This window comes from Bombina bombina, chromosome 3 (assembly GCF_027579735.1).
Source record: "Bombina bombina isolate aBomBom1 chromosome 3, aBomBom1.pri, whole genome shotgun sequence".
In the NCBI taxonomy this organism is placed as follows: domain Eukaryota; kingdom Metazoa; phylum Chordata; class Amphibia; order Anura; family Bombinatoridae; genus Bombina; species Bombina bombina.
Window position 1 is genome coordinate 884392344 of NC_069501.1, and position 13629 is coordinate 884405972.

Sequence of the window (13629 nt, forward strand, 5' to 3'; positions counted from 1 at the left end):
ATTGTAAGCTTTATCTGAATCGTGAAAGAAAAAAATGTGTTTGATGTCCCTTTTAGTGTATTAAAGTGAATGTAAATTTGAATGAATAAATGCCCGGTTTTTAAAAATACTATTAAAAACAGGGACACTTTCATTCATTAAATTTACATAGAAGAGTTATTTTAAAATACCTTTTTTTTTAGGAAAACCAGACTGGCAATCCTCCACCCGCAACTCCTCTGGCAAGACCGGCTTCCATAAATTGTTGTGATCACCCCAAGGCGTCCAGTTCGTGAGACTACACCACAATTGGATGAAGCCGGTTTCGTCATCGATATGCTAAGTAGAGCATGAGAAGCGGGCGGAGGATCGCCGGTCTGGTTTTCCTAAAGAAAAGTATTTAAAAAAAACGCTTCAATGTAAATCTTAATGAATAAAAGCGCTCCTGTTTTTAATAGTATTTTTTTAAAAATGGGCACTTATTCATTCAAATTTACATTCACTTTAAGATCAAACTAGAGGACTCTTGTTTACTATATGTAAAGAAACATTATTAAAAAGATTGGAAAGTCTTTTCCCCCCTTGCTACCTTGACATGGCGGCAGGCTTGATATTTGTTTTTGGCCAAAGTGTGAGTGCTGAACACTAGGTTAGTAAGGGGCTCCAAAATGTCTTGTGGCGGCCCTGATCAACACAGTAAACTGGGCAAAGTACTGTGCAACGTAGTACCTACCTCCAAATGGCGCAAGTTGTTAAAGAATATCAGCAGCCAATATGACTCCTGCTGCTATTTCAGCCACTGTTTACTACAAATATTAACACACTACTGTAATAATCCTTTAGTAATTATGTTGTGCAATCCAATGTATTCATAACTTTATGTAAACTTTTTAGTTCAAGATAAGTTGCTTGAATCTTCTCTACTTTATTAATATATACATATTTACTTGCTGCCAAACATTAAATATAACTGGTTGCAGCTTATTAATTGTATAAATTGTATATATTTATCATGTAGAGTTGGAGAATATTTGTTGATTACACATTATATACAGTTTATAAAATATATACTCAAGTATATGCAGCATCCAACTGTAGAAATGTCTGAGATGTGGTAAATATTAAAAAAAAACTGTTTGAACAAATTGTCTCAGTATGGAAACATGAAAACAATTTTCTATTTATTATATCACTCTCAGTTTAAACTCCATGTTTTCTTTTTCCACAAGCTCTTTTATCTCTACCCCTAGAGTCCCATTCCAAGAAGACATTTATCTTCCTCAGTAGAGTTATTACAGCAGCAATCTTTTATAAGGACAAAACCTTTTCATGTATAAATTGTGCTTGTTCCTCAGCCCTTAGAGAGTCCAAAAGGCAAATTCTTTTACCTGAGTATTTTGTAAAAATCCTAAAGCAGCTCGATGACTTTATAGAACATAGTGGATATTAATTTACAGTTAGCCCTTACTGGTCACAAAAAACATGCCAGTGTTTTTAAGTTTTTCAAATCATTAGTTACTATGTATAGTAAAACCAGTGATAGGAGACATTGTGAAATAATGGGTTGCTATACATGTCATACATACTTCACTGTAGACAGTACTTATTGACATGCTCATGTCTATGGCACTACCTAGGGACAGGACCAGTGGCATAAATCTTTAACATGCAATAAGGATATGACATTACCTGTATCAGCCAACTTGGTACAAGCTGTGAACCAATTATGGTTTCAGATAATTGACCATGTACCAAAACTTCATAGGGCTACATTTATGAAGCTGCCTTTGGCAGCTTTTTTGGCTATGTGGAGCATGATTGTATAAGCGAGACTGCTGTCACATGTTTAAGAAGCAGAACTTGTTTATTCTTCATCTCTGCAACCTCATAGGTGGCATGATCAATCCTCCCAACACTCGCTCGTTCGGGGTAATTGAAATTCCAATTGGTTGTGCCGGAGCAGGGGGCGGCATTGTACAAGAATCCTCTTGTGCAATTTTACATTTCGCCGTGTGATGCAACAAGATTTGCATACGGCAGTTAGAGGCAGACAGGTTCACTATTCGTTAACCTCTCTGCCTGCAGGGATAGTAAATCGAGCCAATAGAGGGAGTAATATAGAACTGGTGTTAATAAAAAGAAATTTGGTACATAAAATAATTGGAAACTTTGCAGCCCAAAGGTCTTAAAAGATAATATATTCTGCATTTGTTTTTATAATTTGTAAATGTTAATATTTATTTTTTTGCTATTGTACTATAATAAACTTTTGTGTTAGAAATTAGGTATGGTTTTACTAAATGCAATTTACACAATTTTAGTTCTTCAAATATAGACAATATTTATAACATCGTCTAATATAATCATGCGTGAGATTATTATTGCTCCTAATCAACAGGGGTCAGTGTATAATTTTATATCATCATTTGTATATATATACATATATATAGTAAATAAATAAATAAAGGATTGCCCTCATGCTGCCTTTGCTTGAACCCTGGTTATTGTCCCCTGTACTATCCTACTATTATATAATTCTAGCAAATAATATTAGGCATTCACAGTCTGTTTTTGACAACTTCAGGTTAATAGCTCTTTAAATGAAAAAGTAATAATATATTCTGAAAAACATGGTAAACACATTTTCTCTAGTTCAGTGACACCTTTCTTTGATCATTGCACATTCCGAGATTTACAACTGCACTTCCTCGCCTACAGACAAGTTCAAATAGGCCCTGGAGTTATATGGAGACGTATGCTTTTACAGCAGTTCTAGCAGATATCTGCAATAAAACTTCCAACAAAAATATAAGTACAACAGTAATATAGCAGGTGAGGTTAAAAATATATATTCCAATGTTCTAGTGGGCCCATTAAAAATACAGTTTACTAGCACCAATAATATAGTTGTAAATTAATTGTATATTGTTTATTGATGTACATTTTATTTTTAAGGGGTAAAAAAAAGTATTTTTAACAGTTATACATAACAAAATAATAAGCAAAAGAATGTTTATATAGTATATTTTTTCTCCAAATTTAATGAGAAAACTATGAGGTCAGAGATTAAACTTGCACAAATACATATAATTATATAGCAATTTAATTCTTAAAGGGACACTGAACCCAATGTTTTTCTTTCATGATACAGATAGAGCATGTAATTTTGAGTAACTTTCTAATTTACTGCTATTATATTTTTTTCTTTATTCCCTTGCTACCTTTATTTGAAAAGCAAGAATGTAAATTTAGAAGCCGGCCTATTTTTGTATCACAACCTGGGTTTTGCTTGCCGATTGGACAGCACCAATAAACAAGTGCTGTCCAGGGCTCTGAACCAACAATTGGCTGGCTCGTTAGCTTAGATGTCTTCTTTTTCAAATAAAGATAGCAAGAGAACGGAGAAAAATGAATAATAGGAGTAAATTAGAAAGTTGCTTTAAATTGCATGCGCTATCTGAAACATGAAAAAAAAATGGGTTTAGTATCCCTTTAATGTCTACAGATGTATTTACTATTAAATTGGCTTTAAAGGTGTAGGTTTAATGGTGAATGACAAGCTTGGTATGTGGTTTCACCCTTTTTAATAGAAAGGGCATTGAATGTAATATTATATAGTTATATATACAGGGAGTGCAGAATTATTAGGCAAGTTGTATTTTTGAGGATTAATTTTATTATTGAACAACAACCATGTTCTCAATGAACCCAAAAAACTCATTAATATCAAAGCTGAATAGTTTTGGAAGTAGTTTTTAGTTTGTTTTTAGTTATAGCTATTTTAGGGGGATATCTGTGTGTGCAGGTGACTATTACTGTGCATAATTATTAGGCAATTATTTTTACCAGTGAAACCAATATAACATCTCAACATTCACAAATATACATTTCTGACATTCAAAAACAAAACAAAAACAAATCAGTGACCAATATAGCCACCTTTCTTTGCAAGGACACTCAAAAGCCTGCCATCCATGGATTTTGTCAGTGTTTTGATCTGTTCACCATCAACATTGCGTGCAGCAGCAACCACAGCCTCCCAGACACTGTTCAGAGAGGTGTACTGTTTTCCCTCCTTGTAAATCTCACATTTGATGATGGACCACAGGTTCTCAATGGGGTTCAGATCAGGTGAACAAGGAGGCCATATCATTAGATTTTCTTCTTTTATACCCTTTCTTGCCAGCCACGCTGTGGAGTACTTGGACGCGTGTGATGGAGCATTGTCCTGCATGAAAATCATGTTTTTCTTGAAGGATGCAGACTTCTTCCTGTACCACTGCTTGAAGAAGGTGTCTTCCAGAAACTGGCAGTAGGACTGGGAGTTGAGCTTGACTCCATCCTCAACCCGAAAAGGCCCCACAAGCTCATCTTTGATGATACCAGCCCAAACCAGTACTCCACCTCCACCTTGCTGGCGTCTGAGTCGGACTGGAGCTCTCTGCCCTTTACCAATCCAGCCACGGGCCCATCCATCTGGCCCATCAAGACTCACTCTCATTTCATCAGTCCATAAAACCTTAGAAAAATCAGTCTTGAGATATTTCTTGGCCCAGTCTTGACGTTTCAGCTTGTGTGTCTTGTTCAGTGGTGGTCGTCTTTCAGCCTTTCTTACCTTGGCCATGTCTCTGAGTATTGCACACCTTGTGCTTTTGGGCACTCCAGTGATGTTGCAGCTCTGAAATATGGCCAAACTGGTGGCAAGTGGCATCTTGGCAGCTGCACGCTTGACTTTTCTCAGTTCATGGGCAGTTATTTTGCGCCTTGGTTTTTCCACACGCTTCTTGCGACCCTGTTGACTATTTTGAATGAAACGCTTGATTGTTCGATGATCACGCTTCAGAAGCTTTGCAATTTTAAGAGTGCTGCATCCCTCTGCAAGATATCTCACTATTTTTGACTTTTCTGAGCCTGTCAAGTCCTTCTTTTGACCCATTTTGCCAAAGGAAAGGAAGTTGCCTAATAATTATGCACACCTGATATAGGGTGTTGATGTCATTAGACCACACCCCTTCTCATTACAGAGATGCACATCACCTAATATGCTTAATTGGTAGTAGGCTTTCGAGCCTATACAGCTTGGAGTAAGACAACATGCATAAAGAGGATGATGTGGTCAAAATACTCATTTGCCTAATAATTCTGCACTCCCTGTATATATATATATATATATATATATATATATATCATTTTTTGTATTTAATGTCTTTTTAACTCCTTAAAGGGACACTAAACCCAAAATTATTTCATGCTCTATCTGAATCACGAAAGAAAATATTTGGGTCCTGTGTCCCTTTAAGGACAGTAAACATACCCTAGCTGTTTGTTGTGCTTAGAGGGCAATAACAGAGCAAGTGTCAGCAAGCCCCACACTGTTAAAATCCTGGAAGACCCTTGCAACAGGTGACGTACAGGGTATGTATCTGTAACTAAGGGGGGTTGATGTATTGTAGCACAGCTGTTAATGAGATCAGTTTTGCAATATTTATTTTTTAATTTTTTACAGTACAAGTATAATGGGAAGTAACTGATTGCAATTCATAGAAAGAAAATAAAAAAACATCTCATTATTTAATAAGGTTAGAATATAAAATAACCATTAATGGGTGTTTTAAAAGAAACAGGTTTATAAAAAAAAATTCTAATTTGATGAGTGCATAATGTATTTCTTAAAAGACTGTTATAGATCCTTAGTGACTATCAACTACTCACTTTATACATAAATTTGCTGCAGAATAAGATCATGTCATTTTTTTTTCATATTGTGATGTCAAATATTACATTAGTCATATCCCTTGATGCTAGCAATTATTTAACAGTTCTGCAATGAAGAAAGTATTTGCCATTTGTCTACACAGTGCTCAGTATTCTGATTATTTTTCAGTTGCAGAGCATGTCAGAAGGTAACACACAGCTTGTGTATTTTAAAGAGCCCACCTTACATTCCATAGTGAAGTCTGGTATTCTATACAGATGGTTTCAATTTATCTGGGGGAGTTATATCTATTTAAAAAAAGGATATAGCTGAACTTTGCTCATGTAATGTGCACATATGTGCTTCACTTTTCATGAAACGCCTTGGGAATAATGCCTGGAATATGTATTTATTTCCTAACACGTTTTAAATGCTAATAACGAATCCATCTGGAATAAATATCCCTTGATATCAAGACATTAAGCAACTGTGATTTGTTTCTATGTTATTGGCAACACTGCTGACCTCAAATAACTTATTGAACAGCTGTGAAAGGCTATAAAACTCATTAAACAATTTAATGTGTAAACATGTATCATAACATATTGAGGCAGAGAACCGTTATTTAAAAAAACTGTGCAACTAATTATTATCATTATCTTTACACAAAATATCATGCCCAATTTATTTAAAGGAACATAAAACTAGATTAAAGAAACCCTTAAACTAATATACCTGAAGCTCACAGCAACATCACAACTCAAAAAAAGATTTGTCCTATTGGAGAATTCCAGTATAAGTTTATTAAAATAAACTAAGCTGTATCTATCTTCAGAAGAATTATTTTGTTTTGATTTTTTTCAAGAAATTTGGTTCATCCATATTTTGTTAGGCACTTCATTTGCTTTGGACAAAATTTGTTAAGATAAATACAATTAAATTATATATGCATGAAATAAAATTAAATAAAGTTAAATATAAATAAAATTAGATAAAATATAAATAAAATTAAATGAAATTAAATTCCTTAAAAACAAATTAAATGCCCTGCAGCCCCCAAATAACTAAAAAATAATATATTAGTACTCAAGCAATATAATAGGGCTGGACGAGTTGTTCTAAAGCACCACCAAGACTCCTGGTTTTAGTTTTCTCCCAGGAAAGAAACAGCCAGCACAAGTTCTGATGCTTTATTTTACTGCAGAGAGAAATGTAAAACCAGGACAGTTGGTGGCGCTTTAGGACTGGTCTAGACTTCTAAGAAGCCAAAGGTCAAATAGTAGAGTTCTTCACTAACTTTTAAACTATCATTTTCTATTCATATAAATGTTTAAAACACTGCATGCATATATACATACACACACTTAAATATATATATATATACTGTATATATATATATATATATATATATATATATATACTTTATATATATATATATACTTTATATATATATACTATATATATATATATATATATATATATATATATATATATATATATATATATATACTTTATATATATATATATATATATATATATATATATATATATATATATATATATATATATATATTGTGAAAAAATATATTTTGTCAAATGTTTTAAATAACTGTCACAGCATGACCCATATTTTATTAGTTTCTGGTGTACTTTAACCCCTTTGTGACCAGACCACTTTTCAATTGGTTTACCGTCTGGGACCAAGGCTATTTTTGCATTTCTGCAGTGTTTGTGTTTAGCTGTAATTTTAAAGGGACAGTCAAGGCCAAAATAAACTTTCATGATTCAGATAGAGCATGTAATTGTAATCAATTTTCCAATTTACTTTTATCACCAATTTTGCATTGTTCTCTTGGTATTCTTAGTTGAAAGCTTAACGTAGGAGGTTCATATGCTAATTTCTTAGACCTTGAAGCCCACCTCTTTTCAGATTGCATTTTAACAGTTTTTCACCACTAGAGGGTGTTAGTTCACGTTTTTCATATAGATAACACTGTGCTCGTGCACGTGAAGTTATCTGGGAGCAGGCACTCATTGGCTAGACTACAAGTCTGTCAAAAGAACTGAAAAAAGGGGCTTAGATACAAGATAATCACAGAGGTTAAAAGTATATTAATATAACTGTGTTGGTTATGCAAAACTGGGGAATGGGTAATAAAGGGATTATCTATCTTTGAAAACAATAAAAATTCTGGTGTAGACTGTCCCTTTAAGCCTAATATCCTTTAAGAGATCCCTCTCTATATATCTCAAAACAAAATGCACCTGTCATGGTTGATTATATATTTCCTACCAGATCTATGTTAATTTGTGCATATATTGTGTATTATTGTTTTTTGTATTTTATTGTACCCTATTGTATCAATGCAATGTTTTGTGATCCCAGGACATACTTGAAAATTAGAGAAATCTCAATGTATCCTTCCTGGTAAAATATTTTTATAAATAAATAAATAAATTATTTTCCTCTTACTCATTTACTGTACCCACACATATTATATACCGTTTTTCTCGCCATTAAATGGACTTTCTAAAGATACCATTATTTTCATCATATCTTATAATTTACTATAAAATAAATTATAAAATATGAGGAAAAAATGGAAAAAAACACACTTTTTCTTATTTTGACCCTCTAAAATCTGTTACACATCTACAACCACCAAAAAACACCCATGCTAAATAGTTTCTAAATTTTAAATACAAGTAGCACTTTGCTATTTCCAAACCACTTTTTTTCAAAATTAGCGATAGTTACATTGGAACACTGATATCTTTCAGGAATCCCTGAATATCCCTTGACATGTATATATATTTTTTAGAAGACATCCCAAAGTATTGATCTAAGCCGATTTTGGTATATTTCATGCCACCATTTCACCGCCAAATTCGATCAAATAAAAAAAATCGTTAACTTTTTCACAAATTTTTTCACAAACTTTAGGTTTCTCACTGAAATTATTTACAAACAGCTTGTGCAATTATGGCATAAATGGTTGTAAATGCTTCTCTGGGATCCCATTTGTTCAGAAATAGCAGACATAGATGGCTTAGGCATTGCTTTTTGGTAATTAGAAGGCCGCTAAATGCCACTGCGCACCACACGTGTATTATACCCAGCAGTAAGGGGTTAATTAGGGAGCATGTAGGGAGCTTGTAGGGGTAATTTTAGCTTTAGTGTAGTGTAGTAGACAACCCCAAGTATTGATCTAGGCCCATTTTGGTATATTTCATGCCACCATTTCACCGCCAAATGCGATCAAATAAAAAAAACTGTTCACTTTTTCACAAACTTTTTAACAAATTTAGGTTTCTCACTGAAATTATTTACAAACAGCTTGTGCAATTATGGCACAAATGATTGTAAATGCTTCTCTGGGATCCCCTTTGTTCAGATATACTAGACATATATGGCTTTGGCGTTGCTTTTTGGTAATTAGAAGGCCGCTAAATGCTGCTGCGCACCACACGTGAATTATGCCCAGCAGTGAAGGGGTAAATTAGGTAGCTTGTAGGGAGCTTGCAGGGTAAATTTTAGCTTTAGTGTAGAGATCATCCTCCCACCTGGCACATCCCACGCCCTGATCCCTCCCAAACAGCTCTCTTCCCTCCCCCACCCCACAATTGTCCCTGCCATCTTAAGTACTGGCAGAAAGTCTGCCAGTTCTAAAATAAAAGGTATCTTTTAATTCCCCCCCAAATATTTACATATGCTGCTGTATAGGATCTCCCCTTAGCCCCCAACCTCCCTGATCCCCCCATACAGCTCTCTAACCCTCCCCCTCTAACTATTTGCCGCCATCTTGGGTACTGGCAGCTGTCTGCCAGTACCCAATTTGCCCCCAAAAAATGTGTTTTTTTATTTTTAAAATTAAAAATGTATATTTTCTGTAGTGTAGCTGCCCCCCTAAATACCCTACCCACCCTCCCCCTCCCAGATCCCTTCCCCAGCACGTTTGATCCTACCCTCCCTCTCCCTCCTTCCCATTGACTTTTACTATTGCCGGGTAAATGCGGCGCGTTCCCCCCACCCCTGGAAGAGGTGTTGCATTTAGCGTTGATAATAATTCTGCACATACCTCCACATATTGGTTATAAGCTGGCCATGCTTTTTAATCTTGTTTGTTACCTACTTTATATATAACACATGTTTTCTTGCCATTATATAATTGATTTTTTCCTGTGGCTCAGACTCTGCCTCTTGGAGGCTTTGACTGCAGAGTCTGTATGTGTGGGGACATAGCCAAATAAAATAATAAAATCCACCCAGGGTGCTTCCATAGTATTGATACTAGTAAAGAATGGGGATGCACTCGCCAGGATTTCCAAAGTTACCTTTTGATGTAACATTTAGAGGTGACAATACAAAATAATAATAAAAATAACAATATGTTATTTGTTATTTTGTTATTGTCTGACGAAGGGGGTAGCACCCAGAAACGTTACATTAAAGGTTAACTTTGGAAATTCTGGCAAGTGCATCCCCATTCTTTACTGTATATATATATATATATATATATATATATATATATATATATATATATATATATATATATTATATATATGTGTGTGTGTGTGGTATTAAAAGATACATATTTTACAATTATACTGGTGCTGTACATTTCCGGAGCTTCAAAATTCTTGTGCATAATAAAAGTTAAAAAAATATATATTATTTGTACACGGTAGGTATGTATCTGAATATAGAAGTGTAATTACTAAATATGTCCTTATTTTGTCAGTATATAAGGCCATGGTAATGTTGCTGATAATTAGCTTTATAGAACTCAGAAAGCATTTTCCTATATTAAAGGGGCAATCTACAGCAGAATGTTTATTGTTTAAAAGATAGATAATCCCTTTATTACACATTCCCCAGTTTTGCATAACCAACACAGTTATATTAATATACTTTTTACCTTTGTGATTACCTTGTATCTAAGCCTCTGCAGATTGCCCCCTTATTTCAGTTCTTTTGACAGACTTGCATTTTTAGCCAATCAGTGCTGACTCCTAGGTAACTCCACGGACGTGAGCACAATGTTATCTAAATGGAACACATGAACTAACGTCCTCTAGTTGTGAAAGAATGTCAACATGCATTCAGATAAGAGGCGGCCTTCAAGGGTTAAGAAATTAGCATAAAAACCTTACCTAGGTTTAGCTTTCAACTAAAAATACCAAGAGAACAAAGCAAAAATTATGATAAAAGTAAATTGAAAAGTTGTTTAAAATTACATGTCCTATCTTAATCAAGAAAGTTTATTTTTGACCGGACTGTCCCTTTAAATAGTTTATAATAGTTTGCTGGCCATTAGTTTGCTTTTCCTTGTTCATTTTTTAATTCATGTATTGATCACTATTGTGATTTGTGTAGGCGTATAATAAATAAAACTGTATCCTGTATCAGCCTTTTAACCGTAAAAAATACAAATTAAAAAATCTATCCTGGGTATTTAGATAATTAACTAATCAGATGATCTTAAGTTGATATTTAAAAATATCTGTTTAGAAATGTAATATTTTAAACAAATGTCTATGTGTACCAATTCTGTTTTCTTACCTGTAACAGGTGCAAGCTGTAAATATTTATGTCTACACATATGTTGCTGCACAATATTGTCATTGTACTCTTTTAATGAAATCAAATTAACATCTCTTATAGTTTATAGTTCCTATTTCTTATACTTTAGACAGGCATTGAATAAAATATGGTGAGTAAACCAGCCACTGCTATTGGAAGAGGACGCATATTTAGGAAAATAGAAGCTAACATTCTGAAGATTCCTAATATGAGCCCATAGTATTTTTGGGGGCAATTTCAGTATAGAAGGCCAGAAAGTCATATATATTATGTTACCCCATAGGCTATATGTGGATTTAGTGGATAAGATATGTATGTACATTTACCATCAACCACAGAGTATATTTGCAAATTTTCTTCAGTCTTGAGTCTAAAGGTAAATGTAAGGAGAAATACAAATTCTTAAAAAAAGAAAATACAATTTCTTTGTGCAGTACAAGGTCTGAATGATATCTATTGCCCTTCCTTTGCACTCATACGCCCACACCATAAGTAGTGGGATTCATTGAGGGTGCTGGGAGTTCTATACATTCAAAATAAGGATTATAATTCGTCCAATTCTCCAAGTCGCTAACATCCATGAATCCACAGGAGGGAGGTATATGGGTAAAAGCAGAAACAAGTAGAAGAAAATGATGAAAACTCTCTATTATCTCCCTCCAGTCATAAGATGTGAATTTGTGACAACCTTTGTAACCATTAACTCATCAATGTAGAGCAGGCAAATTCTGCACACATATACCTAAATGTAATATAGATTAGAAAAACTAGTCAGTGTCAAGTTCTCCAGCAAATTCACATTCAGCATTTTCCACCCATAGCTGCACAATGAAGGATGCAGCTTACTCTCAATTTATCTCATAGACAGAGACAAAACTCATTAACTAGTACACAAGTACAATTACTGCTTAATACTAGCTTTATAAAATTAGCCACACCTTTTTTTGTACTCTTCTCAAATAGATCTTGATAAGAAACATCATAGGTGATACCTTTAATTATATTTGAGTGAGCTCGAGAAACCTTGGATAAGTTCTATGGTTTAAAGGGCCACTAAACCCAAAATCTTTATTTCATGGTTCAGATAGAACATACAAATTTAAACAACATTACAATTTACTTCTATTATTTATTTTGCTTCATTTTTTAGATATCCTTAGTTGAAGAAAAAGCAATGCACATGGGTGAGCCAATCACACGAGGCTTCTATGTGCAGCAACCAATAAGCAGCTACTGAGCATATCTAGATATGCTTTTCAGCAAAGAATATCAAGAGAATAAAACAAATGATATAGTAGAAGTAAATTAGAAAGATGTTTAAAATTGCATTCTCTTTCTAAATCATGAAAGAAAAAATGTTGGTTTCATGTCCCTTTAACCATGAAACAACATACACCATAAAGATTATACAACAGCTTTCTGAATTCCACTTTAATGAACAATAAAACTTTAGTTGTTCCAAACTTAAAGGGACAGTCAAGTCCAAAATAAACGTTCATGAATCAGATAGGGCATGTAATTTTAAACAACTTTCCAATTTACTTTTATTGTCAATTTTGCTTTGTTCTCTTGGTATTCTTATTTGAAAGCTAAACCTAGGAGGCTCATATGCTAATTTCTTAGACCTTGAAGGCCAGCCTCTACTCTGAATGCATTTTTTCATAGGTGTCATATAGATAACATTGAGCTCACACACATGAAGTTACCTAGGAATGAGCACTGATTGGCTAAAATGCAAAGAACTGAAATAAGGGGGCAGTCTGCAGAGGCTTAGATACAAGGTAATCACAAAGGTAAAACGTGCATTATTATAACTGTGTTGGTTATGCAAAACTGGGGAATGGCTAATAAAAGGATTATCTATCTTTTCAAACAACAGAAATTCTAGTTTTGACTGTCCCTTTAAAGGGACATTAAACACTTTGAGATGGTAATATAAAATGATAAATTGTATATAATAAAGCAACTTTGCAATATACTTTATTATTTATTTTGTCCTCTTTACCTGTAATTCCATTCTGAAATTGTGAGCTTTTCAGTTCCTGTTTTTTTTTTCCCCTTCCACCCTATGTCAATTTTTATGGGTTTTTTTTTTTTTTAGGTTATTAGAAAATCTCCAATTCGATATGCAATCAAGGGCTCAGTAACAATTACTGACTCTACAGATGCATGTTTAGAAATTAATAATTTAAAATAATTTCTTTTTGATCAGCTTCAACTTTTTTGTAGTTCTAATGTAATGCGGTTTATGATCATTAATGTTTGGTTTAGCTTGTAGCGCTAAAATTAATGTATGCATGGCTACAAAATATATTGTGACACTATTAACAATTGTATTGATTGTATTGCATCTATAAGGATCCCTGATGCT